The sequence below is a fragment of the Lutra lutra genome, chromosome 10 (assembly GCF_902655055.1).
Source record: "Lutra lutra chromosome 10, mLutLut1.2, whole genome shotgun sequence".
Lineage (NCBI taxonomy): Eukaryota > Metazoa > Chordata > Mammalia > Carnivora > Mustelidae > Lutra > Lutra lutra.
Window position 1 is genome coordinate 65,378,462 of NC_062287.1, and position 26,504 is coordinate 65,404,965.

General features: G+C 37.1%; 1 protein-coding gene and 1 pseudogene across 2 annotated transcripts in view; one reads left to right on the forward strand and one right to left on the reverse strand.

Annotated features, from left to right (window-relative positions):
• The window catches only part of SBF2 (SET binding factor 2), a 483,767-nt gene that overhangs the window by 294,015 nt on the left and 163,248 nt on the right, over positions 1-26,504 (reverse strand). The window lies entirely within an intron of this gene.
• LOC125079957 (elongation factor 1-alpha 1-like) lies at positions 3,497-5,108 on the forward strand (annotated as a pseudogene).

The window sequence follows — 26,504 nt, forward strand, 5'->3', positions numbered from 1 at the left end:
AGAATGCAAGGTGCCAGACACATCTTTAAGGGAAAGTTTAACAAAGCAGACACTACCTACCCAAGGAAAAATGGTTTACTTAATAGCAGGTCTGAACAGGGAAAAATTGCCCAAAGTGAAACCTTTTATAAAAGTAAAATTGCATGCTGTATATTAAGCTCAGTATACTAAAAACTGGCTTCTAAATAAAGTACATGCAAAAAAAAAAAGTCTCAGTAAAACATTAACAAATGGATTCCTGCAGAATATTAGAATACTAACCCAGAACAGTGGAGTTTATCTAGGCAACTTAAGGTTAGTTCAATATTCAAAAACAAATCAGTATTACCTATCACGTAAGAAAAATCACAGGATACCATCAATAGAACATTAAAAACATTTACTAAAATTTCAATACCCATCAGGATAAAAATTTTCAGCAACCCAGTAATAGAAGGATAAACAGAAGGGTACTTCTTCAACCAGATGAAGGATATGTGCAATAAACCTATAACTATCATAGTAAATGGTAAAAGATGGGATAATTCCACTTATGTGCAGGAACACAAGGATATCTATATTCACCATTCTAACAAGAAAAGATATATACAGAAAGGAGTAAAACTGCCCCAATTTGCAGATAACAAGAATGTCTATGTAAAAACATCCCAGGGAATTTACAAAAAACACTTTTAGAACTAATATGAATAAAATTGCATATAAGGTCAACACACAAAAATCACTTAAATTTTTATATACCAGCAATAAACAATAAGAAACAAAAAAAAATTGTGCCATATAATAGCTCCAATAAAATGGAATTACTTAGGCATAAATCTAACAAAGCATGGCAGAGATGAAAGAAATCAAAGAATACCTCAACATATTAAAGGTGTCAATTTTCACTAAAATGATCTATAGGTTTAATGCAATATCAATCAAAATCCAAGCAGGGCTTTTTTTTTCTTTTTTTTTTGAGACATAGGTAAAGACATAGGTAAGTTCATTCTTAAATATTATGTGGCAGGACAAAAGTACCAGAATAGCTAAAAGAATTTTTGCAAAAGAAAATTAAGTTAGAGGAATCATACTACTGAATTCCATGACTTACTATAAGTCTACGCTAATAAAGACAGTATCATACCAGCTAAGAAATATAAGTAAAAATACTAAAGAGAGCAATGGAACAGAATAGATAGTCTAGAAATAGACTCATACAAATATGGCCATCTGATCTTTGACAAAGGTGCAAAAACAGTTCAACTAAAAAAGAATAGTCTTTTTTCAACAAGTGATGTTGGGAAAACAGGTCATCTATCTGCATGCAAAAAGAAAAATTAACCTCAAACTAAACCTCTTATCTTATACAAAGATTAACTCCAAATGAATCATAGGGCTGAATATAAAACACGAAACCATAAACTTTTTAGAAGAAAATATAAGAGAAAATCTTTATCACCGGGGGTTAGGCAAAAAAGTTCTTAACATCAAAAGCAAGATCCATCAAAAAAACTAATCAGAGTACATCAAACTTTAAAACTTTGTGTCTAAGAAAAATACTGTTAAAATGAAAAGTCAAGTCTCAAGAACATATAAAGAACTCTGACAACACAATAATAAAAAACAACCCCATTAGAAAATGTGCAAAGATTTTAGTAGATATTTCTCCAAACAAGATGCTCAACATCGTTAGTCATTAGGGAAATGGAAATAAAATACATAAGATAGCACTTCACACACATTAGAATGAGTATAGTCAAAAAGACTGATAAAAGTGTTGATGTGGGGCGCCTGGGTGGCTCAGTGGGTTAAGCCGCTGCCTTCGGCTCAGGTCATGATCTCAGGGTCCTGGGATCGGGCCCGCATCGGGCTCTCTGCTCAGCAGGGAGCCTGCTTCCCTCTCTCTCTCTCTCTGCCTGCCTCTCCGTCTGCTTGTGATCTCTCTCTGTCAAATAAATAAATAAAATCTAAAAAAAAAAAAAAAAGTGTTGATGTGGAGAAATTGGAGCCCTCATACACATGCTGGTGGGAATGTAAAATAAAGCAGTCTCTTTGTAAAGCAGTTTGGCAGCTCAGGACAAGGTTAAACACAGAGTTGCCATATGACCCAGTAATTCCAGTACTAGGTACATACTCAAGAGAAATGGAAATGCTTGTCCACACGAAAACTTGCACATGAATGTTCACAGCACATTATTCATAATAGCCCCAAACTAGAAAAAACCCAAATGCCCTTCAGTAAGTGAATAGATAAATATATGGTATATCCACATAATGGAATACTAAGTAAAAAAAAGGAACACACTACTAATAATGGCAACAACTTGGATGAATCTCGAATATATTATACTAATTGAAAGAACCCAGGACCTGAAGGTTATATACTGTATGATTCCACTTATAAGGCATTCTTGAAAAGATAAAGCCACAATAATGAAAAACGTATCAGTGGTTGTCATGGGATACAAGTGATAGGAACGTGACAACAAAGGGACACCATTAGGAAGTTTGCTGAGTGGTAGAAGTGTCCTGTATCCTGATGGTAGTGGTTGTTACTCAGCTCTAAATATGCGGAAAATAGGGCTCTACACTAAACAAATAAAAAGGTCAATTTAACAATGTAATAACTTAAAAAATAAAAAATTTTCAAAGAACAATAGACAAAATTCTATTAATCCTAGCAGCTTCCTATGAGAAGTAAAAAAACCAAACCAAACCAAAACAACAACAACAACAAAAAAAACCCTGGCCAAATTAGGAGTGTTTAAAGCCAAATAAACAGGATTCTTTTTCCAAGGGGGTCTCTGATTATAGTTTCCCTAAAAGCAGACCCTGAAATAAAGAATTTCAGTGCAAGTAGTTTATATGGGAGATAATCCCTGGAAATCGTGGGAGAGGAGCAGGAAAGAGAAGGCAGCCATGGGGTACATCAACAAGCAGGCTACCGCCGGGGGCAACTGGAGCTCAACCATGCTGCGGAGACAGTATAGGACATGCATTCGAGTTATCTCACCCAAAGGGAAAGGGACCTAGAGGCTTTCTTCTCAATTTCTATAAGTCATCAATTGAAGGCTGCTCCTGAGGTGGCAGGCATGAATATTCCGGAACTTCTGGCCTGCCCATGGGCAGAGACAGAGCAGGCTCCAGGGGATAAAGAATGCCCTCAAGCTAAAAATCACGGAGGCTGGCAATCAGATATCGAGACAACATACACAGAAATGGAAGGTGCTGAGGAAAAATGTGCATCGGGATGCTGACAACATTTGCTCCAGAAGAGTAAACATATGTAGTTGGATATTAACAGAATTATCTCTGAAATAAAACCCAAGATACTGCCTCTAGAAGGTCAGAATAGGAAAGCCATTTCACTTTTTATTCTTTTTGAATTTTTCATCATGAACATAAATACAACCTGTTCAAGGCTACTGCAATCATTCAGGGAAAGATGATGACAGCTACAATTGTGCTCATAGTATTAGGGATGGTGAAAATTCATGAATTATTTCAAAAGTGCAGTTAATGGGCTTTTTCGCAACGGGTTTGCCGCCAGAACACAGGTGTCGTGAAAACCACCGCTCAACCTAAGCCAGAATGGGGAAGGAAAAGACTCATATCAACATTGTTGTCATCGGACACGTAGATTCGGGCAAGTCTACCACTACTGGTCATCTGATCTACAAATGTGGTGGGATCGACAAAAGAACTATCGAAAAATTTGAGAAGGAGGCTGCTGAGATGGGAAAAGGCTCCTTCAAGTATGCCTGGGTCTTGGATAAACTGAAAGCTGAACGTGAACGTGGTATCACCATTGATATCTCCCTGTGGAAATTCGAGACCAGCAAGTATTACGTGACCATCATCGATGCTCCAGGACACAGAGACTTTATCAAAAACATGATTACAGGCACATCTCAGGCTGATTGTGCTGTCCTGATTGTTGCTGCTGGTGTTGGTGAATTTGAAGCCGGTATCTCCAAGAATGGGCAGACCTGTGAGCATGCCCTTCTGGCTTACACACTGGGTGTAAAACAACTAATTGTTGGTGTTAACAAAATGGATTCCACTGAGCCACCCTACAGCCAGAAGAGATACGAGGAAATCGTTAAGGAAGTCAGCACCTACATTAAGAAAATTGGCTACAACCCCGACACAGTAGCATTTGTGCCAATTTCTGGTTGGAATGGTGACAACATGCTGGAGCCAAGTGCTAACATGCCTTGGTTCAAGGGATGGAAAGTCACTCGTAAAGATGGGAATGCCAGTGGAACCACATGCTTGAAGCTCTGGATTGCATTCTGCCACCAACTCGTCCAACTGACAAGCCCTTGCGTCTGCCTCTCCAGGACGTCTACAAAATTGGTGGTATTGGCACTGTCCCTGTGGGCCGAGTGGAGACTGGTGTTCTTAAACCTGGCATGGTGGTCACCTTTGCTCCAGTCAATGTTACAACTGAAGTCAAGTCTGTTGAAATGCACCATGAAGCTTTGAGTGAGGCTCTTCCTGGGGACAATGTGGGCTTCAATGTCAAGAACGTATCTGTCAAAGATGTTCGTCGTGGCAATGTGGCTGGTGACAGCAAAAATGACCCACCAATGGAAGCAGCTGGCTTCACAGCTCAGGTGATTATCCTGAACCATCCAGGCCAAATTAGTGCTGGATATGCACCTGTGCTGGATTGTCACACAGCTCACATTGCTTGCAAGTTTGCTGAGCTGAAGGAGAAGATAGATCGTCGTTCTGGAAAAAAGCTGGAAGATGGTCCCAAGTTCTTGAAATCTGGTGACGCTGCCATTGTTGATATGGTTCCTGGCAAGCCTATGTGTGTTGAGAGCTTCTCTGACTATCCTCCTCTGGGCCGTTTTGCTGTTCGTGACATGAGACAGACGGTTGCTGTGGGTGTCATCAAAGCAGTAGACAAGAAGGCAGCTGGAGCTGGCAAGGTCACCAAGTCTGCCCAGAAAGCTCAGAAGGCTAAATGAATATTATCCCCAATACCTGCCACCCCAGTCTTAATCAGTGGTGGAAGAACGGTCTCAGAACTGTTTGTGTCAATTGGCCATTTAAGTTTAATAGTAAAAGACTGGTTAATGATAACAATGCATCGTAAAACCTTCAGAAGGAAAGGAGAATGTTTTGTGGACCATTTGTTTTTGTGTGTGTGTGTGGCAGTTTTAAGTTATTAGTTTTTAAAATCAGTACTTTTTAATGGAAACAACTTGACCAAAAATCTGTCACAGAATTTTGAGACCCATTAAAACAAAAGTTTAATGAGAAAAAAAAAAAAAAGTGCAGTTAATGGGATGAATGACATATGTTAGGGAAAGATGAGAACCTAGAATGAGATTTAGGTTTGGGGTCTGAGCAACTGCAGTATTTAAAACGTGGTCAACAATAGTACCTTCGTCAAAGGGTTGTTGTGAATGTGGCAGTGGGTTAGAACAGTGCCTACCATGTAGTTAAGCACCCAATAAAAGTTACATTAAAAAAAGTAATAAAGTAGGCTCTTACGTATACTGAGTTATATTTCTGTTTCCTACATTCCTTACGAAACGGAAATAAGATTTGAAATTTAAATTATTAACATTTCTTTAATTTTTAAATTCCTTATTAAATTGAAATTAAGAAAGCAATTTCTTTTTTTTTTTTTTTTTAGATTTTATTTATTTATTTGACAGAGAGATAGATCACAAGGAGGAGGCAGAGACAGAGGGAGAAGCAGGCTTCCCACTGAGCAGAGAGCCCGAGGATGCAGGGCTCAGCCGAAGGCAGAGGCTTAACCCATTGAGCCACCCAGGCTCGCCAAGAAAGCAATTTCTTTAACAAATGACTTGCAATGAAAATTAAAGTAATATGTGGATCTTGTCTGGATGTTGATTCAAGCAAACGAACTGCAAAAAGACAGTGAAAGAGCAATACATATACATAAACAAGTGAAGAAATATGAAGACTGTTGCATATTTGGTGCTCTTAAAAAACTCTTAAATTTTTTAAGTATGATAATGACATTGAGATTGCGTCAATAAACAAAAAGAGGTCATCTCTTCTAGAAAGGCAGACTGAAATATTAATGAATGAAAGGATACAAGTTGAACCATATGCAATTATGTTGTAGGTCAAAATGGATGGATATATACACTTTTATATGGCCCAATTAATATGATATCATTTTTTTTTTCTTTCCAAAATACTCCAACTGGAAAAGCATGAGGCTGGTGAATGGATAGGGCTTCCAGGTGAAAAAAAGAATGACCACTGTTAATGATTGTTGTAGCTGAGTGACAAGTATATGGGTGTTCACTATTTTCTATTTTGACATGTTAATTTTTCCATATTTTGAATGATAAAAAACTGAGGACAAAACCCCACCTGATATAACTGCGCCTTCCCCAATGGTTATTAGCACTCTATAGGACACAGAATACATATAAAAAACATAGATGTTGAAATGATGTCTAAATATTCTTCTCAAAAAGGCACATCTGTAAAAAACGATGGGCTAACAAAAACACTGTGTAATTGACAACCTAGAGGGGGACTAAAAACAAAATAAACAAACTAGTGAGATTATCCAAGGAAGATAAAACAGAAAAACAAAAATTAGAAAAAAAATGTTCTTTAAATGTTACCAAACTCTCACATCTAACTTATTATGATAGACTCTCTTAAAGTTTATGACAGTTATATAGTCCTCACATTACAACCCCTTTTACCTACTTTTAACTAGTATTTTATAGTTTCATTTAGGCTAATTAAACACCACCTGCTCTGAATTCTATTACCTATCTCTTTATTAGATATGGATGTAGGTATAGCCCAGGTAAAGGTTACAGAACAATTTAAATATGTTAAGTTCTCTAGAGTCTTTTTTAATATCACACACACACATACACACGATCACAAACCCATCTGAAAGAGATTTCCTGCTTACATATATATATATATATATTTTTTTTTTTAAGTTTTTATTTAAGTAATCTCTACACCCAGTGGGGGCTCAAACTCATGACCCAGAGTTCAAGAGTTATATGCTCTACCAACTGACCCAGCCAGGTGCCCCATACATATATTTTAAACACAGTTTGAGTAAGAATAGACTCATTTCACCTTAGATATCTCTGGAAAAGTTTAATGACATTATAAGTTTAAAAGTTATAAAAACATATATTGTTTCTTTAATATTATGAAAAACATTTTAAGAATTACGGCTGTTAAACAATGAAATTATCTTCTAGAGAATAAGAGCCCCTTACGAGACATATTAAACCAGAAGCTAGATGGCAATTTATTAGATATACTGAAAAACAGGGATGCCTCCGTGGCTCAGTTGGTTGGACGATTGCCTTTTGGCTCAGGTCATGATCCCGGAGTCCAGGGATCAAGTCCCGCATCGGGCTCCCAGCTCCACAGGGAGTCTGCGTCTCCCTCTGACCTTCTCCTCACTCATGCTCTCTCTCACTGTCTCTCTCTCTCAAGTAAATAAATAAAATCTTAAAAAAAAAAAAAAGATATGCTGAAAAACAGATTCATAAAGAAGGCTGAACTTGATAATCTCATAGCCTTTGTCACCAGCTAGAAAGGAACTGAATCCTGAATCTGGGCCTAATTTAGGGCATGATTTTGGTGAATTTCTCTGAACCCCAGTTTTTCTTGAACCTAAAATACTTCACATTTTGCTGATAAGATTAAGTGATATGATGCATTGTTAATTACTTAGAATGGTATCTACGCCATTGCAAATGATTAATAAACCTTATTATAGAATCTGTGGCCTGTCACAAGCTGATACTAGCAATCGATAGAATTTTCATTATTACTGCTATTGCTATAATTATAAAAGGGAATAGGGGCATCTGGGTGGCTCAGTCAGTAAACATCTGCCTTCGGCTCAGGTCATGCTCCCAGGGTCCTCAGATAAAGCCCAACATCAGGGTCCCTGTTCAGAGGAAAGTCTGCTTTCTCCCTCTCCCACTCTGTATGTGTTCCCGCTCTCACTGTCTCTTTTTCTGTCAAAAAAGAAAACAACAAACAAACAAACAAAAACTTTGAAAAAAAGCGGGGGGATGAATAGTATACGTGACTCATGACTAGAACAGAGTAAACCTTCCACCTTAAGGGTAGGATAAAAGAAGAAAGAGAAGGCCAGTGTTGGGGGATAGGATCCAGATCCTCTATGTCAGTAATTTCTATAAGCAATAGAAGCAGTAATGGTAACTCCGAGGCTGGTGGTAATTAATTCAATTCATTTACTGAACAACTACTTTCTGCCAAGCACTAAAATTACAATAAAAGATAAAATCCATGTGGGAGTTCACTTTCTAGTGTTTTTGGTGATTCTGATGATGTGGTATTACTTAAATATAAAGTAACTCAAGAAAACATCTGAACCTACTGTATATGTATATAGTAGCTATCTCCTAAGTAGACCCAGTCAAGAGGGCTAGAAACAGTGATAGCTCTTCAAGACTGGTACTATAAAGTGTGGAAAGGAACGATACTTCAAATTATAGCAGTATCTGATACAGAAGTCACCAAGTAAATAAACCTCACAAAACACCTGTAATGAAATCCTTTGGCAGCCAAGGATCAAATAAAAGTATTTCCCCAAGTCTCAATTCAATCCATGGCTGAGATTTCCATGACAAAAACAAACCAAACTTTACTGTAAATGGTGACTGCTGGAACACTGCACAAAAGCTATCATTCTTCAAAACACAGGATACAGTATAACTTGTGATTTGGAAATAAACCAAAACATACATCTAAAGAAACTGATGAAATAGGATTCAAGCAATTCAAAATTTGTTAGTTTTAGTTCTCATGAGCTTAATGAAAATATGTTTGGTATGAAATGCTAACACTGTTTTTGATAAGACCTGTATAAACAAGATGAGTATTATTTACCAAAACAGAAAAGCAATGTTTTAGCCTGATATGGGCAGTTGGCTAGCTTTAAATTCTATCATCTATCAGTCACCAACAATATTTACTGCTTGTTTACTTAATGCAGCCTTTCTGAGAAAGGCCTTGCAGAATATTCACTGGCTGCTAAATATTATTGTTAGAAGCAGCAACCAGAGATGGTTATCTGTTTAAGCTGTTTATCTTCGTCCTTTAAAGAAAAAAAATTACAGCAAGTAGAACAAAATGTTCTGCTGCAAAAGCCTGGTCTAAATGTATCTGGATAATAGCAAATAGTGTTTCTTCAGAACTTCAGAGGTAACAATCTCTGAATAGTAGCCTGGAGGGGAAAATCTACTTTTCAATTATTACATTATCAAAAAAAATACAACACACAAAGAGAACATTTTTCTCTTGAAAAAGCAACATCTAAATCAGTATTCACAGAAGAGAGAAAGATTGACCACAACACCACAAGAGTATGCCTAGTCCAAACCATCATGACCAATTAAGAACGAAGATTTAATAGCAAGGGCAGACTTACACAACAAACAAAAAAGGTAAAGAAGAAATGGCTAGGGACACCTGAGTGCCTCAATCAGTTAAGCAACTGCCTTCCGCTCTGGGTCTCGCTCAGGTCTCTATCTCAGAGTCCTGGGATTAAGCTCCAGGCTTAGCAAGAGTCTGCTTCTCCCTCTTCCTCTGCCTCGCCCCCACCCTCACTGGTGTTCTCGCACTCGCTCTCTCTCTCAAATAAATAAAATATTTAAAAAAAAAAAAAAGAAGAAGGAGAAGAAGAAGAAGGGGGAGACTGGGTGGCTCTGTTCATTACATGTCTGCCTTTGGCTCAGGTCATGATGTCAGGGTCTTGGGATTCAGCCCCACATCAGGCTCCCTGCTCAAAGGGGAGCCTGCTCCTCCCTCTCCCTCTCCCCGTGCTCACTCTCTCTCAAATAAATAAAATAAATCTTTTAAAAATAAACAAAAAGAAGAAGAAATGGCTAAGTGTTCTCCAATCAGGTCAGCTCATGGGAAAATATTTGGCCTATAAAATAATGTGTATATTATATAATATATAAAATAATAGCATATCATATATTTACATAGCACCTTGGCATTTTTAAAGCCCTAGGGTTTTAAATCAAAGATCAGCTCCTCCGTGAAATTTCTGCTTATTCCTGAAGCCTAAACTGCTTCTTTTTTAGGTTGTCTTAATTTGTTGTGTAATATCTATATTTAAGTATTCATCACAGACTACTCTGTATTATAACTGATTATAAAACAGGCTGTATAGGGGTGTCTGAATGGCTCAGTTAAGGGTCCAACTCTTGTTTTCAGCTAAGGTCACGATCTTGGGGTTGTGAGATCCAGCCCCACATTAGCTCCCCACTCAGTAAGGAGTCTGCTTAAGATTCCCTCTCTCCTTCTCCATCCCCTCCAAAATAAATAAATAAATCTTAAAGAACAAAAACAAAAACAGGCTGTTTGTCCCACTGTATTATAAATAACCACAGACTGTGTTTTATTCAATTTCCCTAGAACCTAGCGATATGACTTTCTCCAAACAGGTGCTTAAGTAAAATTTTGCTGAAATGAACTCTAGTATCTTCTATGATGTTCACAACTATCCCATCAGACAGTGAAAGCAGATATTATACCTGTTTTATAAAGGAGGAAACAAATACAAAAGATTAAATAATGTTCCCAGAATAATCCAGATAAGCTCTAAGACCTCAGACTTCTAGGCTAACAATATCTCTTTGTATGACAGTGTTCAGAAGAACTGATAGCAGAAATTCATGAGAAAATAACTATAGAATTTAGTATTAAACTAAGCAATCACAAGTGAGCAATACTCAATAAAGAAGCCACTTACATATTATCTATTGCAGAGGACCAATAAAAGAATAACATTTGATTTATAATTCTAAGTTTTCTTTGCCTTCTCTTAACAATTAACAATCAGGAGGAATGAGGCCAGGTATATTTATTCTGAAATCTACTGACCTGGGAATGTGACTTCAAATCAGGGTAACATAATGGTAAATCTCTAATCACTAACTGCATACCAAAAACATGGCGAGAACATATAAAATACATGAAAAGATAACACAAAAGATAGAGCCAAGTTCAAAAACAAAATAAAGATTTCTAGCAGCCACTAATAATACAGAAATGGTTAATAAAAAAGTAAAGTTGGCTAAAAGCTCAGACCTGTTGATTATAAGACCTTAAAAAGGAATGAGAATTCTGTACCATGCCAGCCCTGGCCGCCCCCCCACCCAAATGAGCTAGTTCAAGAAAGAAGGCTAGAAGGGACAAACATACACACACATCAATCTTCACCCAGAGCTTTTAGAAAAACGCTTGCCCAAAAAAAAAAAAAAAAAAAAAAAAAAATGCTTGCCTAAGGGAGAGGGTGTTGGTATAACCTGTTAACCAGGGGGCACCTGGGTGGCTCAGTGGGTTAAGCCGCTGCCTTCGGCTCAGGTCATGATCTCAGGGTCCTGGGATCGAGTCCCACATCGGGCTCTCTGCTCAGCAGGGAGCCTGCTTCCCTCTCTCTCTCTGCCTGCCTCTCTGTCTACTTGTGATCTCTGTCTGTCAAATAAATAAATAAAATCTTTAAAAAAAAAAAAAAAACCTGTTAACCAAATATCAGAAACTGAAGCAAAGTACCAAAATGTTTCTATAATATCTTCAATATGTAACTTGTGACAGAATCACTGAAATTCTGGAATAAGACTTGGGTCTGAATTGGGGACAAGGAGGGTTAAGGTGAAAGTTAACTGAATTCCTAGAGACAGATAGGTATGAGTAGACAGAAGGAAGGAGAGAGAAAAACAACAGCAAAAAATAACTCCTGCTCAAAATCAGCCATTAAACCAATATTCAGAAAGTACATGGAGAAATCTAATGCTAAAAATTAAAGCCAGAAAAATCAATAATCAGAACATGACTTTATTCAATATGAAAAGAATTTTAAGGGAATAAATTTTTAAAACCTTAAAAATAAGTTCATACAGAATGTTCATAGACATACATGAGGGCAAAACTTCAACTGAAAATAAATAAGAAATAATGAAAACAAAAAGAAGGGGGGAAATGTAGGTAAGAAAAGAACTCAATTAGAAAATTTGAAAATAGGGTGCCTGGATGGGTCAGTTGATTAAGCATCTGTCTTCAGCTTGGGTCATGATTCCAGGGAGGGAGCCTGCTTTTCCCTCTCTTCCCCACTCTCTCTCTCTCAAATAAATACATAAAATCTTAAAAAAGAAAATTTGAAAATAAAAAATATAGTTATTGATACAAAAAATCAATAGATGAAATAGAATTTCTCTAGATAGACTGAAGGCAGAATTTTTTTTAAAAAAAGATTTTATTTATTTATTTGACAGAGAGAGAGATCACAAGTAGGCAGAGAGGCAGGCAGAGAGAGAGGGGGAAGCAGGCTTCCTGCCGAGCAGTGAGCCTGATGCAGGACTCAATCCCAGGACCCCGAGATCATGACTGAGCTGAAGGCAGAGGCTTAACCCACTGAGCACCGAGGCACCCCTGAAGGCAGAATTCTTGAATTAGAAGATAGTCCTGATGCATTCACTGAGAACTCAGCACAGAGTCAGGAAAAAAAAAAATTATTGAAAACACAGCTAAAAGACAAATAAGGTGCATTGAGAGAATCCACTATTCATGTAATGAGTTCAAGAAAAAGGGACTGAAAGACCTGGTGAAGTACTGGGTATGGTGCATAAACAATGAATTATGGGTCACTGAAAAAAAATAAAATAAAATAAATAAATAAATAAATAACAAACAGCAGGGGGAAAGAACTGGTAAAGAAACAACAACTGGGGGCGCGTGGATGGCTCAGTGGGCTAAAAGCCTTTGCCTTCGGCTCAGGTCATGATCCCAGGGTCCTGGGATCGAGCCCCGCATCGGGCTTTCTGCTCAGCAGGGAGCGTGCTTCCCCCGCTCTCTCTCTGCCTGCCTCTCTGCCTACTTGTGATCTCTGTCAAATAAAAAAAAAAAAATCTTAAAAAAAAAAAAAAGGAAAAGAAAAGAAACAGTAACTGCTGGCACGCCTGGGTGGCTCAGTGGGTTAAGTCTCTGCCTTCAGCTCAGGTCATGATCTCAGGGTCCTGGGATCGAGTCCTACATCGGGCTCTCTGCTCAGCAGGGAGCCTGCTTCCCCCTCTCTCTCTGCCTGCCGCTCTGCCTACTTGTGATCTCTCTCTCTCTCTGTGTCAAATAAATAAATAAAATCTTCTTTAAATTTTTTTTTAATTTAATAAAAGAAATGACAACTGCTGAAAATTCTTGAGGACAAAAGAAAAAAATCAATCTTCAGATTAATAATGACATTGGACATTTGGAGTCAATATCCAGAAAAGACTTTTTGAGATTATTTAACCTACAATTTTCCCATAGATTTCTCCCCCACTCAACATCCTACCAGTCTATCAAATTACACATTTTTATGGAAATTAAGGTTAACTGGACCAGTTGGGTCAGATGATGTCTGGTGGGGTTTTGGGCATAGTTCCAGTCACCTAGCTATAAGAGCTAGAGTTGTCAGATGGGAGTGGAATATAAAAATTCTGTTATCAGGGCTCCAGAGAGAGTTCATTTGACAAGCAGGGGAAATGCAGTAAGATGGTGGCTTTACTCTTCTGCTTCTTATCTTCCTCTTTTATCCAGCTCAAGTAAACTCAAGGAATAAGTCAAATTTGCAATAAGCATTTACTGAGTACAAGGCCCTGTACTACATACTATGAAGGGCGCAAAAGCTGTCTTCAAGAGTTTGCCATTTAGATAAGATAAAAAATTGAAAAGTAAAAGATGGGCCAAGATGAAATAACAGGGAACTATATTTAATGTCCTGAGGAAACAAATTAAAAAAAAAAAAAAATTGGACAAGGGGCGCCTGGGTGGCTCAGTTGGTTAAGCAACTACTTCTGCTCAGGTCATGATCCTGGAGTCCCAGGAATGAGTCCCACATCAGGCTCCCTGCTCAGCAGGGAGTCTGCTTCTCCCTCTGACCTCTCCCTTTCATTCTCTCTCTCTCTCATATTCTCTCTCAAATAAATAAATAAAATCTTTTTTTTTAATGGACAAAATATATATGAGTAACAGTTTTCTAAACACTGGACATTCCCACACTGAGCTTCCATATTACAGCACAGAGAGGCATAGAATCCAAGAGACTCCCTAAATTGAGAAGGCATGGCAGATACCCAGAAGAATCAAAGACCTAGAGTTGGCAGAGCAGAGCACCACAGGAGAGAGAAATGCCCAGAAAGGAAACTCCAGAGATTTGCAGATAATTCCTGGCAAATATCCAAGAGTATGGATCAGAAGCAGAAGATAATAAAGATCGGAGGGATCTTTCCTATAAAAGGAAACAGAAAGACAACAGAGAAAAATCAATGAAACCAAAAGCAGTTTCTCTGAAAAGTTCAAAAGAATTTATAAAACTCTAGCCAGATTGACAAAAGGAAAAAACGAAGACATAAATTATATCAGGAATTTAAAAAAAAAATTACCACAGATTCAACAAACATTAGTATTATAATAAAGGAGTCTTTCAAATAACTTCATGCTCATATACTGAACAATTCATATGAAATTGGTTAATTTTTAAAAAAACACAAAAGGAAAAAAAAAAAGACACAAAAGAAACAGATGTCCTGAATACTCCTATGTCTCTAAATTCTAGTTTAAGACCTTCCAATAAAAAAAAGTTCTAGGCCTTACAGGTTCATGAGCAAATTCAATTAAACATTTCAGCAAGGTACAATATTAATTCTCCATAATAACTTACTGAATATATAAAAGGAAGAAATATTTCCAATCCTATTTTTGACAAAGGTAAGCATTATACTGAGACCCAAACCAGACAAGAACATAACAAGAAAACCACAGACCAACATCCCTTGTGAATACAAATGAAAAACCCCCAACAAAATATTAGCAAATTGTAACCAGTGATGTGTAAAGAGGCTATATCTGACTACATGAAGTTGATCCTGGGAATTCAAGGCTAATTCAGTATTTGCAAATTGACTGCTATAATTCACCAGACCAAGAACTGAAGAAAACTTCCATATGATCAACTTAACAGAGAAGAAGCACATCCATTTATAATTTAAAGCTAGCGAAGGAGGAATAGAAGAAACTTTCCCAATCTGAAAAAGTTTATCAACCTGAAACTTAAAGCTAGTATAATATATAATGGAGCAACACTCCATGTTTTTGCCTGCAAACATGGAACAGGTAAGGATACCTGTCATCACCACTCCTACTTAACACTGTGGTGGATGTACACTAAGTGTGACAAGACAAGTAAAGGAAAAGAGGCCTAAAGATTAGAAGGGGAAAAACAAAACTGTCCCCTCGATTTGTAAGTGACACAACTATCTACATAAAAAATTTCAAAGAATCGGGGCGCCTGGGTGTCTCAGTGGGTTAAGCCGCTGCCTTCGGCTCAGGTCATGATCTCAGGGTCCTGGGATCGAGCCCCGCGTCGGGCTCTCTGCTCAGCAGGGAGCCTGCTTCCTCCTCTCTCTGCCTGCCTCTCTGCCTGCTTGTGATCTCTCTCTGTCAAATAAATAAATAAAATCTTTAAAAAAAAATTTTTTTTCAAAGAATCTACAAAAGCTACTAGAACTAGTAAGTGAGATTAGCAAGGAACAAAACACAAAGACAATATTTTTTATTAAAGTATCATTTACAAATGCATCAGAAAACATGAATTGTTTAGAAAATAACAGAATATGTATAGGACTTATATGTAAAAAACTACAACTGCAAAACAATAATGAAGGAAACAAAAAAAAAATCTCTCAACAAACACTAATTCGAAGGGATAGATGCACTCCTATCTTTTACTAAAACATTATTTACAACGGCCAAATTATAGAAGCAGCCCAAGTATCCATCAATAAATGAATGGATAAAGATGTGGCATATAGGGGCTCCTGGGTGGCTGAGTGGGTTAAAGCCTCTGACTTCGGCTCAGGTCGTGATCCCAGGGTCCTGGGATCAAGCCCTGAATTGGGTTCTTTGCTCAGCAGGGAGCCTGCCGCCCCCCCACCTGCCTCTCTGCCTACTTGTGATCTGTCAAATAAATAAAATCTTAAAAAAAAAAAAAAAAAGATGTGGCATATATCTACAATGGAATATTCTTCAGGCATGAAAAAGAATGAAATTTTGCCATTTGCAACAACATGGATGGAGCTAAAGAGTATAATGCTAAGCAAAATAAGCTAGTAAGGGAAAGACAAATACTGTATGATTTCACTCATCTGTGGCACTTAAGAAACAAAAAAAAAAAAAAAATTGAACAAAGAGGGGAAACCAAACCAAATAACAGACTCTAAACTACAGAAAACAGATGGCTACCAGAGGTGGGATGGGTGAGGAATGGGTAAAATAGTTTAAGGGGATTAAAAGTATATTATCTTTTTTTAAGGTTTTTTATTATTTATTTGAGTGAGAAAGAGAGAGAGAGAGACCGAGCACAAGCAGGAGGAGGGATCAAGGGAGAGGAGAAGGTAACTCCCCACTGAGCAAGAAGCCCAAAGCAGGGCTTGATTCGAGGACCCTGGGATCATGACTTGAGCTGAAGGCAGACGTTTAACCGACTAAGCCACCCAGGCACCCCTAAAAGTACATTATCTTGATGAGCACTGAATAACTGAATCACTATACTGCATACCTGAAATTAATATAAAACTGTATGCTAACTACCCTGGAATTAAAATAAAATAAAATAGATACCATGTGAATGGATCAGAAGATTTAATTTAGTTAATATATCAATTCTCTCCAAACTGATATATAGATTAAACACAAGTTCAATCAATATCACAATAGGATTTTTTGTACAAATCTACAAGCTGATTTTAAAGTTTATATGGAAATGGGACGCCTGGGTGGCTCAGTTGGTTGGACGACTGCCTTCGGCTCAGGTCATGATCCTGGAGTCCCGGAATCAAGTCCCGCATCGGGCTCCCAGCTCCATGGGGAGTCTGCTTCTCCCTCTGACCTTCTCGCTCATGCTCTCTCTCACTGTCTCTCTCTCAAATAAATAAATAAAATCTTTAAAAAAAAAAAAAAAACCCTTTAAAGTTTATATGGAAATGCAAAGAACCTAGTATGGCCAAAATTATTTTGAAAAGAAAAAAACAAAACCTCATAGTACTAGATTTCATGACCTATAAAGCTACAGTAATTAGGGGCACCTGGGTGGCTCAGCTGGGTAAGCGTCTACCTTTAGCTCCCGTCATAATCTCAGGGTCCTGTGATCAAGCCCCGCACCAGGCTCCCTGCTTAGCAGGGAGTCTGCTTCTCCCTCTCCCCCTGCCATTCCTCACCCCCAACCTGTGCTCTCTTTCTCTCTCAAGTAAAAAAAATAAATAAAATCTTTTTTAAAAAAAAGCTACAGGGGCGCCTGGGTGGCTCAGTGGGTTAAGCCGCTGCCTTCTGCTCAGGTCATGATCTCAGGGTCCTGGGATCGAGCCCCACATCAGGCTCTCTGCTCAGCAGGGAGCCTGCTTCCCTCTCTCTCTCTGTCTCTGCCTGCCTCTCTGTCTACTTGTGATCTCTGTCAAATAAATAAATAAAATCTTAAAAAAAAAATAAAATAAAAAATTTTTTAAAAAGCTACAGTAATTAAGAGAGGATGATGTTAGCCAAGATGGACAAATATCCAATAGAACAGAACAATGTCCAGAAATATGTGCATATATTTATGGACACTTGATTTTTACAAAGGCAATTTGACAGAAAAAGAATATTTTCTCCAAAAATGGCATTGGAACAGCTGAACATCCATGTCCACAAAAATAATTCTTGAGCCACAATTTGTATAGTATTATGAAAATTAACTTAAAATGAGTCATAGAGGGCACCTAGGTAGTTCAGTCAGTTAAGTGTCTGCCTTCAGCTCAGATCATGATCCCAGCCAGGGTCCTGGGATTGAGCCCTGCATCAAGTTCCCTTCTGAGCACGGGGTCTGCTTTTCTCTCTCCCCTTCTCCCCTCTCCCACTCTCTCTCTCTCTCAAATAAATAAATAAATATATTTTTTAAAAAATGGATCACAGAACTAAATGGAAAGGACACTATAAAACTACTAGAAGAAAACATAGAAGAAAATCTTTGTTGACCTCAGGTTAGGCAAAGCTTAGAAATGTTGCCAAAAAACAGAAAAGAAAAAATTATAAAGTAGACTTCACCAAAACAAAAAATTTCTGCACTCCAAAAGACGCTGTCCCAGGGCACCTGGGTGGCTCAGTGGGTTAAGTCTCTGCCTTCGGCTTAGGTCGTGATCTCAGGGTACTGGGATGGAGCCCCGCATCGGGCTCTCTGCTCAGCAGGGAGCCTGCTTCCCCCTCTCTCTCTGCCTGCCTTTCTGCGTACTTGTGATCTCTGTCTGTCAAATAAATAAACAAAATCTTAAAAATAAATAAATAAATAAATAAAACACGCTGTCCTGAAAAGAAGACATGAACTACAGAATGGGAAAAGCATAAACACAAAACAGGGGTGCCTAGGTGGCTTAGTTAAATGTCTGCCTTCAGCTCAGGTCATGATTCCAGGATCCTGGTATCAAGCTCCACATTGGGCTCCCTGCAGGGAGTCTGCATGCTCCCTCATACCTACTATTGCTTGTGCTCTCTCTCTCACACTCCCTCTCAAATAAATAAAATCTTTAAAATATATATATATATGGGCGCCTGGGTGGCTCAGTGGGTTAAGCCGCTGCCTTCGGCTCAGGTCATGATCTCAGGGTCCTGGGATCGAGTCCCACATCGGGCTCTCTGCTCAGCAAGAAGCCTGCTTCCCTCTCTCTCTCTCTCTCTCTGCCTTCCTCTCCGTCTACTTGTGATCTCTCTCTGTCAAATAAATAAATAAAATCTTTAAAAAAAATAAATAAATAAAATATATATATATATATATAACATATTCATAAAACATATACATGTGTAGAAAATGTATGAAAATTTTTTCTTATATTTCAATAATAAGGCAACAACTCAATCTAAAAAATGAATGAACACAGGCCTTTTACAAAGAACATATTTCAGATGACAACCACAATAAGAAACCAGTACACACTTATAGAAAGGCTAACATTAAAAAGATTTAATCAACCAAGTATTGTCTAAGACGAAGAAGAGCTAGAAGTCTTATGCCCTGCTTGTAAGAATGTAAATTGGTAAAATTTGTTTGGAAAACAGTCTAATAGTTTTCTTTAAAAGTTAAGCATATACCTAACATATGATCCACTCATTTAACTTTTAGGAATTAACCCAAGAGAAATGAAATTATATATAAACATAGAGAGTTTGTATGAATGTTCTTAGCAGCTTTATTTATAATAATAACTCGAAATAACCAAATGTCCATTAATACGTGAATAGATAAAATTGTGGTACATATATATGAAATACTATGACTCAGCAATAACAAGACAATTTATTGAAACATGCAACAACAAACACCTATCTCAAAATAATAATGCTGAGTGAAAGGAGCTAAATCAAAAAATGCTGCATGATTCTATTTGTATTAAATATTCTAGAAAACACAACTAATCTATAGTGACAGGAGTCAGAATATAAGACGGGGGGAAAAAGCAAACTTGGTAAATTATACATATACATTCATTTTCTTGACTGTGTTAAAGATTTTATGGAAGTACACACGTCACCCAAACTGTATATTTTCAATATATATATATATTATTATATCTCAATGAAAAACACGTGTAAATAAATAATTCCAGAACTCTGAGAACTTAAAATATCTGATCCTCTTAGAGAGTGAAATGAAATAGCCACATGATTTTGTACATATTAAATACCTAACCAATTTTTAATAGCTTCCTTAATTAAATTTTAATCCAAACTCTATCAAAATCATTAAAATAGCTTATTTTGAAAAATAATGAACTAGCTGATCTATTTTCTGTTTATCCAAAAGTTTTACATATAAATCTTTTAAGAAATCAAGCTACAAAAAATTTATAGGAAAGAGAATCTACTTGCAAGATTAAGGCCCTTAAAAGCAAAACTGTAATTTACTCATCCGTTAATAAGCAGAGCCTAGGACACTACCTAGAACAGAGTAAATTATTTATTCAGTTAATGAATTAATATGCTCAAATCACTTTTTGTCCCTGCTCCTTCTCAATAACTCACTGGCAAGGTCTAATGTTAAGGCTCATTATAAACAGAAAGAAATGAATCTTACTATACACTGGATAGATAACATGGTCATGCTAATATTAATTCAAATAATTTTTAAATACTAAGATTATATATTCTTTTTTTAAGATTTTATTTATTTGACAGAGAGAGAGAGAGATCACAAGTAGGCAGAGAGGCAGGCAGAGAGAGAGAGAGGGAAGCAGGCTCCCGGCTGAGCAAAGAGCCTGATGTGGGGCTCGATCCCAGGACCCTGAGATCATGACCTGAGCGGAAGGCAGAGGCTTTAACCCACTGAGCCACCCAGGTGCCCCAAGATTATATATTCTTAATAGAACGTATCTTAAAAGAAGTAGAAAGATATTTTGAACTTAACTTACTAGGTTTATTGCTGGCAGTTTTATTGGTTACTATGTTTCTGAAACTATTTTGTGTTTACTGTATGTTAGTATAAACAATAAAATGATGTTGAGAAACACCCCCCTCCAAAAAAAAATTTATTATAATATGTAATTATTCCACTGCTAAAACCTCAAACTTGAAACTTTTCTTTTTCCCAGTCCCCACATTCTCCTCTTCTCACAATCCATAACATTCCCCAAAACTCTAAAAACCACTTCATAATACCTCTTTGTCTCATAAACCTGCTACTCATCCTAAATCCCAAAGGAACAAGGTCACTGAGTAGAAGAAACCAAATTGCGTTGCCCCATACTCAGACTTCCTTATTCTTTGCTTGCTCCTTATTCCTAAACAACCCATGTGCTAATAAACTTCCACTGTTTTCAAACATACCTGGGACTTCCTGGATTCTCTATCTTTCAAATGTTCCTTCTTTGAATGCCTATCTCATCCTCCAACTGTTCATCAAAATATTACAAATCTTTCAAACCTTAGCTCACTCTCACTTCCTCGGCAAACACATCCCTGGTTTACTTTAATTAACTCTATTGTCTCCATGGATGACCAGAGTAATTTATCTTTATGTCTTATAAGCAAATATTATGTATACAGAGGGCAGTCAGGTACCTAAAACATCTGTAAGTAAGAGAAATAAGATTGTTTTCTTAAGTTAAATTTTAAAGAATCAATACATTTTAATATAATAAAGTCATCTTTTAAAGAGATTCTAGCCCACAGGCCAGGCCAAGATCCAACTAATGGCATTTTGAGTTATTTAAAAACATAATCTCAAAAGAATTGTATTAACTAGAAAGGAGATAGGGAGGGGCGCCTGGGTGGCTCAGTGGGTTAAAGCCTCTGCCTTTGGCTCAGGTCATGATCTCAGAGTCCTGGGATTGAGCCGCATCAGGCTCTCTGCTCGGCGGGGAGCCTGCTTCCTCCTCTCTCTCTGCCTGCCTCTCTGCCTACCTGTGAACTCTGTCTGTCAAATAAATAAATAAAATATTTTAAAAAAAATTTAAAAAAAAGAAAGGAGATAGGGAAAAACATGAAACACATGAACACTAAATTAAAACTTAGTTACTATACCAATGTTCATAGAAGTATTATTCACAAGAGCCAAAAAATAGAAACAATCAAAATGTCTATCAACAGACAAATGGATAAACAAAATATAGTATATACATACAATGGAATATTGTCCAGCTTTCAAAAAGGACAAAAATCTGATACATGCTATAACATGGATGAACTTTGAAGACATTATGTTAAAATTAAGTGAAACAAGCCAGACACAAAAGGACAAAGACTGCATGATTCTACTTACATGAGATATCAAAAAAAAAAAAAATTAAATTCATAGAGAGAAAGTAGAAAAGTGGTTACCAGGGGCTGGGGGAAGGGGAAAAGGAAGAGTTATTATTGAACAGGTACAGAGTTTCTGTAAGGGATGATGACAAAGTTGCAGAAGTGGATGGTAGCAATAGCTGCACAGCAATGTGAATATATTTAAGGGCCACTGAACTGTACTTACAAATGGACAGAATGGTAAATTTTATGTTATACATATTTTGCCTCAATTACATATATATAAATTTGGTGAAAGAAGAGCTGACAGGTATCATTCAAATACTGACTCAAGCAGAAGAGACGTGTCCATCTAGTAGATACAAATTTACTATGAAAAATAAACACACACAGTCATAATCTGATATAATTAAATAATGCAAAGAAAATTTCCTACTTCCTAAGTCCCAAATTTTAGGCAGATATCCTAAATCATTCACCTCCTTTTTTCTCCCCACTTACTGAATTTCCAGCTCTTGAAGCTACGAAAAAGGAGCTTCTATTAAAGAAACCTAATTTCTATGGTACTGCAGTTCTCCTGCAGGAAAATGCAAGAAAGTGGTATCTGAGAAATAATTACTGGAAAGTCATCAACATACCTTCTAGAGATGACGTAACTATGAAACAGCACTGAGTACCTACTATATGTGAGATATTATGCTACAACTACGTATAATGAAGTACAGCAATATCTTCACTTTTCAGAAATATAATAATATAACTAGTTTGGGAGTAGATAGGTAAGTATTAAAAGGTAAACACAGTGAGTGGCACAAACAAAAGATCCTGAAGGAGCTATGAAGACATCTCCAGATCAAACATAACACTCTCCTATACACTTGTGCATGGTTTTCAAGAAGTGCCAGTTCTCTACTTGGTTACTACCCTTGTCTAGTCTTCCCTAATTATTTTAACCTTTCTAAAACATTTGCTATGTTTATATGCCATATTCTGTATTCAATTTCTTATAAGCAGGTTTGCCACACCAAGAGTTATGTGTCAATACATATTGCTTAGCATAATTCTATACATAAAGAAAATTTTCTATAAAGGCTTGAACTACAATGAAGATTTAAGCAGTTAGGAATACTGCCCAATATATAAAATAAATACAAAAAATTATTATTAATGTCTGCCACACAGGCAACTTTGGGGATGGGCTGGGGAGGGCCTATATTTTATCCCTTCTCCCTTCAAAAAGTATTAGCGGTATGGATATGAAAAAGTTCAACACCTGCTTTTATTTCAGGATAGTTTTATACTTTGTAGGTGACCCAGTGCATATTTTTGTGGTTTGTTGTAAGAGATATATTAAATGAAGGATGAAATGACCTAAAACCAAGAAAACTGTCAATTATGATAGAGTTTCAGTTACAGGTTTCTAGGGAGTTTTTGGGTTTTGCTTCCATGTTTCTCTTAAAAGAGGTCCAGAGGGTATTAGCCTAGTTTGAAATACTAAAGTAAAAAGTTTAATTCAGTTTATTTGTACTATAACACTTAGTTACCCTAAACTAATTTAAAGAAACTTAAAAGTTCAAGACTACTCAATTATACTGAAAAATTACATCAAACATGATATGAAGAAAATATCCAAAGAATGTAACTTTTCAAATGACATAGAAAAAGAGAGCAAAAGCAAAGTTAGTAATTTTAACTAATAAAAATTAAAATAATAAATCCCGGGGCTCCTGGGTGGCTCAGCTGGTTAAGCATTCAGACTCTTGATTTCAGCTAAGATCATGCTCTCAGGGCGATAAGATCATGCCCTAGGACAGGCTCTGTGCTGGGTGTAGAGGCTGCTTGGGACTCACTCTCTCCCTCTCTGCCCCTCCCCTTTTCCCATGAGCACACACACTCCTAAAAAAAAAAAAAAGAGTACACCTATATTAATGAGCACTCAGTAATGTACAGAATTGTTGAATCATACTATTCCTATTACTATAGGAATATATGTAATAATACGTACTATTTTATATATTTCCTATAATTATAGGAAACTAATATAATACTGTATGTTAATTATACATCCATTAAAAATGAAAAAATAATTCCAGCAGGATTTTATTTTTAAAAACTGAATAGCAGATTATAAAATTTATATGGAAATGCAGAGGACTTAGACCAGCCAAAACAACTCTGGAAAAAAAGGTGGGGGCAAAGTCCAGATTTTAAGACCCATTAGAAAGACATAATATTGGGACGCCTGGGTGGTTCAGTGGGTTGAGCCTCTGCCTTCATCTCGGGTCATGATCTCAGGGTTCTGGGATCGAGTCCCTCATCAGACTCTCTGCTCAGCGGCGAGCCTGCTTCCCCTCTCTCTCTCTGCCTGTCTCTCTGTCTACTTGTGATCTCTCTCTCTGTCAAATAAGTAAATAAAATCTTAAAAAAAAAAAAAGACATAATATTCAAAATAGTGTACTACTGACATCAAGACAAACAGATCTGGAACAGAATAGAGAATGCAAACACAGATTCACTCATATATAGACAACTGATTTCTAACAAAAGTGCAACAGCAAATTCACTAAAACAAAAATAGTCTTTTCAATGTCTGGAATAACTGGATTTCCATAGACAAAAACTGAACTTCAAGCTATAGCTTGCACTATACGCAGAAAACAACTAAAAATAGGTCATAGACAGGGTGCCTGGGTGGCTCAGTGGGTTAAGGCCTCTGCATTCGGCTAAGGTCATAGTCCCAGGGTCCTGGGTTCAAGCCCTGCATCAGCCTCTCTACTCTGCAGGGAGCCTGCCTCCTCCTCTCTCTCTGCCTGCCTTTCTGCCTACTTGTGATCTCTGTCTATCAAATAAATAAATAAAATCTTTAAAACAAAAATAGGTCATAGACTTCATTTAAATTCTAAAAATAAAAAAGTCTTCGAAGAATCCTGATCACCACTTTGGGTTAGGCAACGATTCTTGATGTAACAAAAAAAAAACCATAATCCATAAAAGAAAAAAGTTTCATGAAATGGACATTATTAAAACTTAAAAATTCGGGGCGCCTGGGTGGCTCAGTGGGTTAAGCCGCTGCCTTCGGCTCAGGTCATGATCTCAGGGTCCTGGGATCGAGTCCCACATCGGGCTCTCTGCTCAGCGAGAGGCCTGCTTCCCTCTCTCTCTCTCTCTCTGCCTTCCTCTCCGTCTACTTGTGATCTCTCTCTGTCAAATAAATAAATAAAATCTTTAAAAAAAAAACAAAACTTAAAAATTCTACTCATCAAAAACAAAACCTACTGTTAGGAAAATGAAAATACAAGCCATACCCCTAAAATTTATTTTTGCAAAGCATATGATAAAGGACTTACATCCATTATATAAAAGACCACTCAAAACTCAAAAAGAGGAAAACAATTAGAAAACTGCAAAATGTGTGAATGGGCACTTCACCAAAGAAAACATCTAGATGGCAAACAGCATGAAAATATGTTCAACATCATTAGTCATTAAAGAAATACACAGGAAAATCATTTGATACTTCTACATATCTGTTAGGATGGCTAGAATGAAAGAATGTGAAGGAACTAGAGTTCACGTACACTGATGGTGAAAATGTAAAATGATATAACCACTTTGGAAACCACGTACACTGATGGTGAAAATGTAAAATGATATAACCACTTGAAAAAAAGGTTTAAACATTTCTTCACTAAGTTAGACATACACCTACTATCTGATCCAGCCATTCCATTAATCAATTTGTATCCAAGAGTAAAAATAGCATATGTCCAGAGAATATATAACATTAATGTCCATAGCAGCTTTATTGGTAATAGCCAAAACTGGAAATAATCCAAAGATCCAGCAACAGGTAAATAGCTAAACAAACCATGGTATATCTAACAATGGACTATTACTCAGAAGAAAGAAGGGGGGAAATGGACTTCTTATACATGATAAAACATGGATGAATGCCAAAATATTATGCTCACTGAAATAAGCCAGACAGAAAACAGTACATAATAGGATTCCAATTTATATAAAACTCTAGCAATTGCAATCTAATCCACGGTGACAGAAAGCACAGCAAATGTCTGGCAGAGGGAGGTAGATGGGGAAAAATTCAAGGGAGAGATTATAAAGAAGCAATAGGAATTATTACAGATGATGAATACATTCATTATCTTTCTGGGTGTTCATACATGTCAAAATTTTCAAGTATGTTTGCTTTTAATACGTATAGTTTAGTCTATGTAAACAACACCTCAGTAAACCTGTTGAAATGAAAAAATTTAAGAAAACAAAACATATTGTACACTGTCTAGACAATAATCTCTGAGATATAACATGCAAAAAAAAAGATTAAAACACTGACAAAATTAGATTTCATTAAAGAATTTCTGTTCTTGGGGCACCTGGGTGGCTCAGTGGGTTAAGCCTCTGCCTTCGGCTCAGGTCATGATCTCAGGGTCCTGGGATCGAGCCCCGCATCGGACTCTCTGCTCGGCGGGGAGCCTGCTTCCCCCTCTCTCTCTGCCTGCCCCTCTGCCTACTTGTGATCTCCATCTGTCAAATAAATAAATAAAATCTTTAAAAAAAAAAAAAAAAGAATTTCTATTCTTTGGAGCACCTGGGTGGCGCAGTGGGTTGAATATCTGATTCTTGGTTTCTGCTCTGGTCATGATCTCAGGGTCACAATATCAAGTCCCACGCCCGGCTCTGTATTC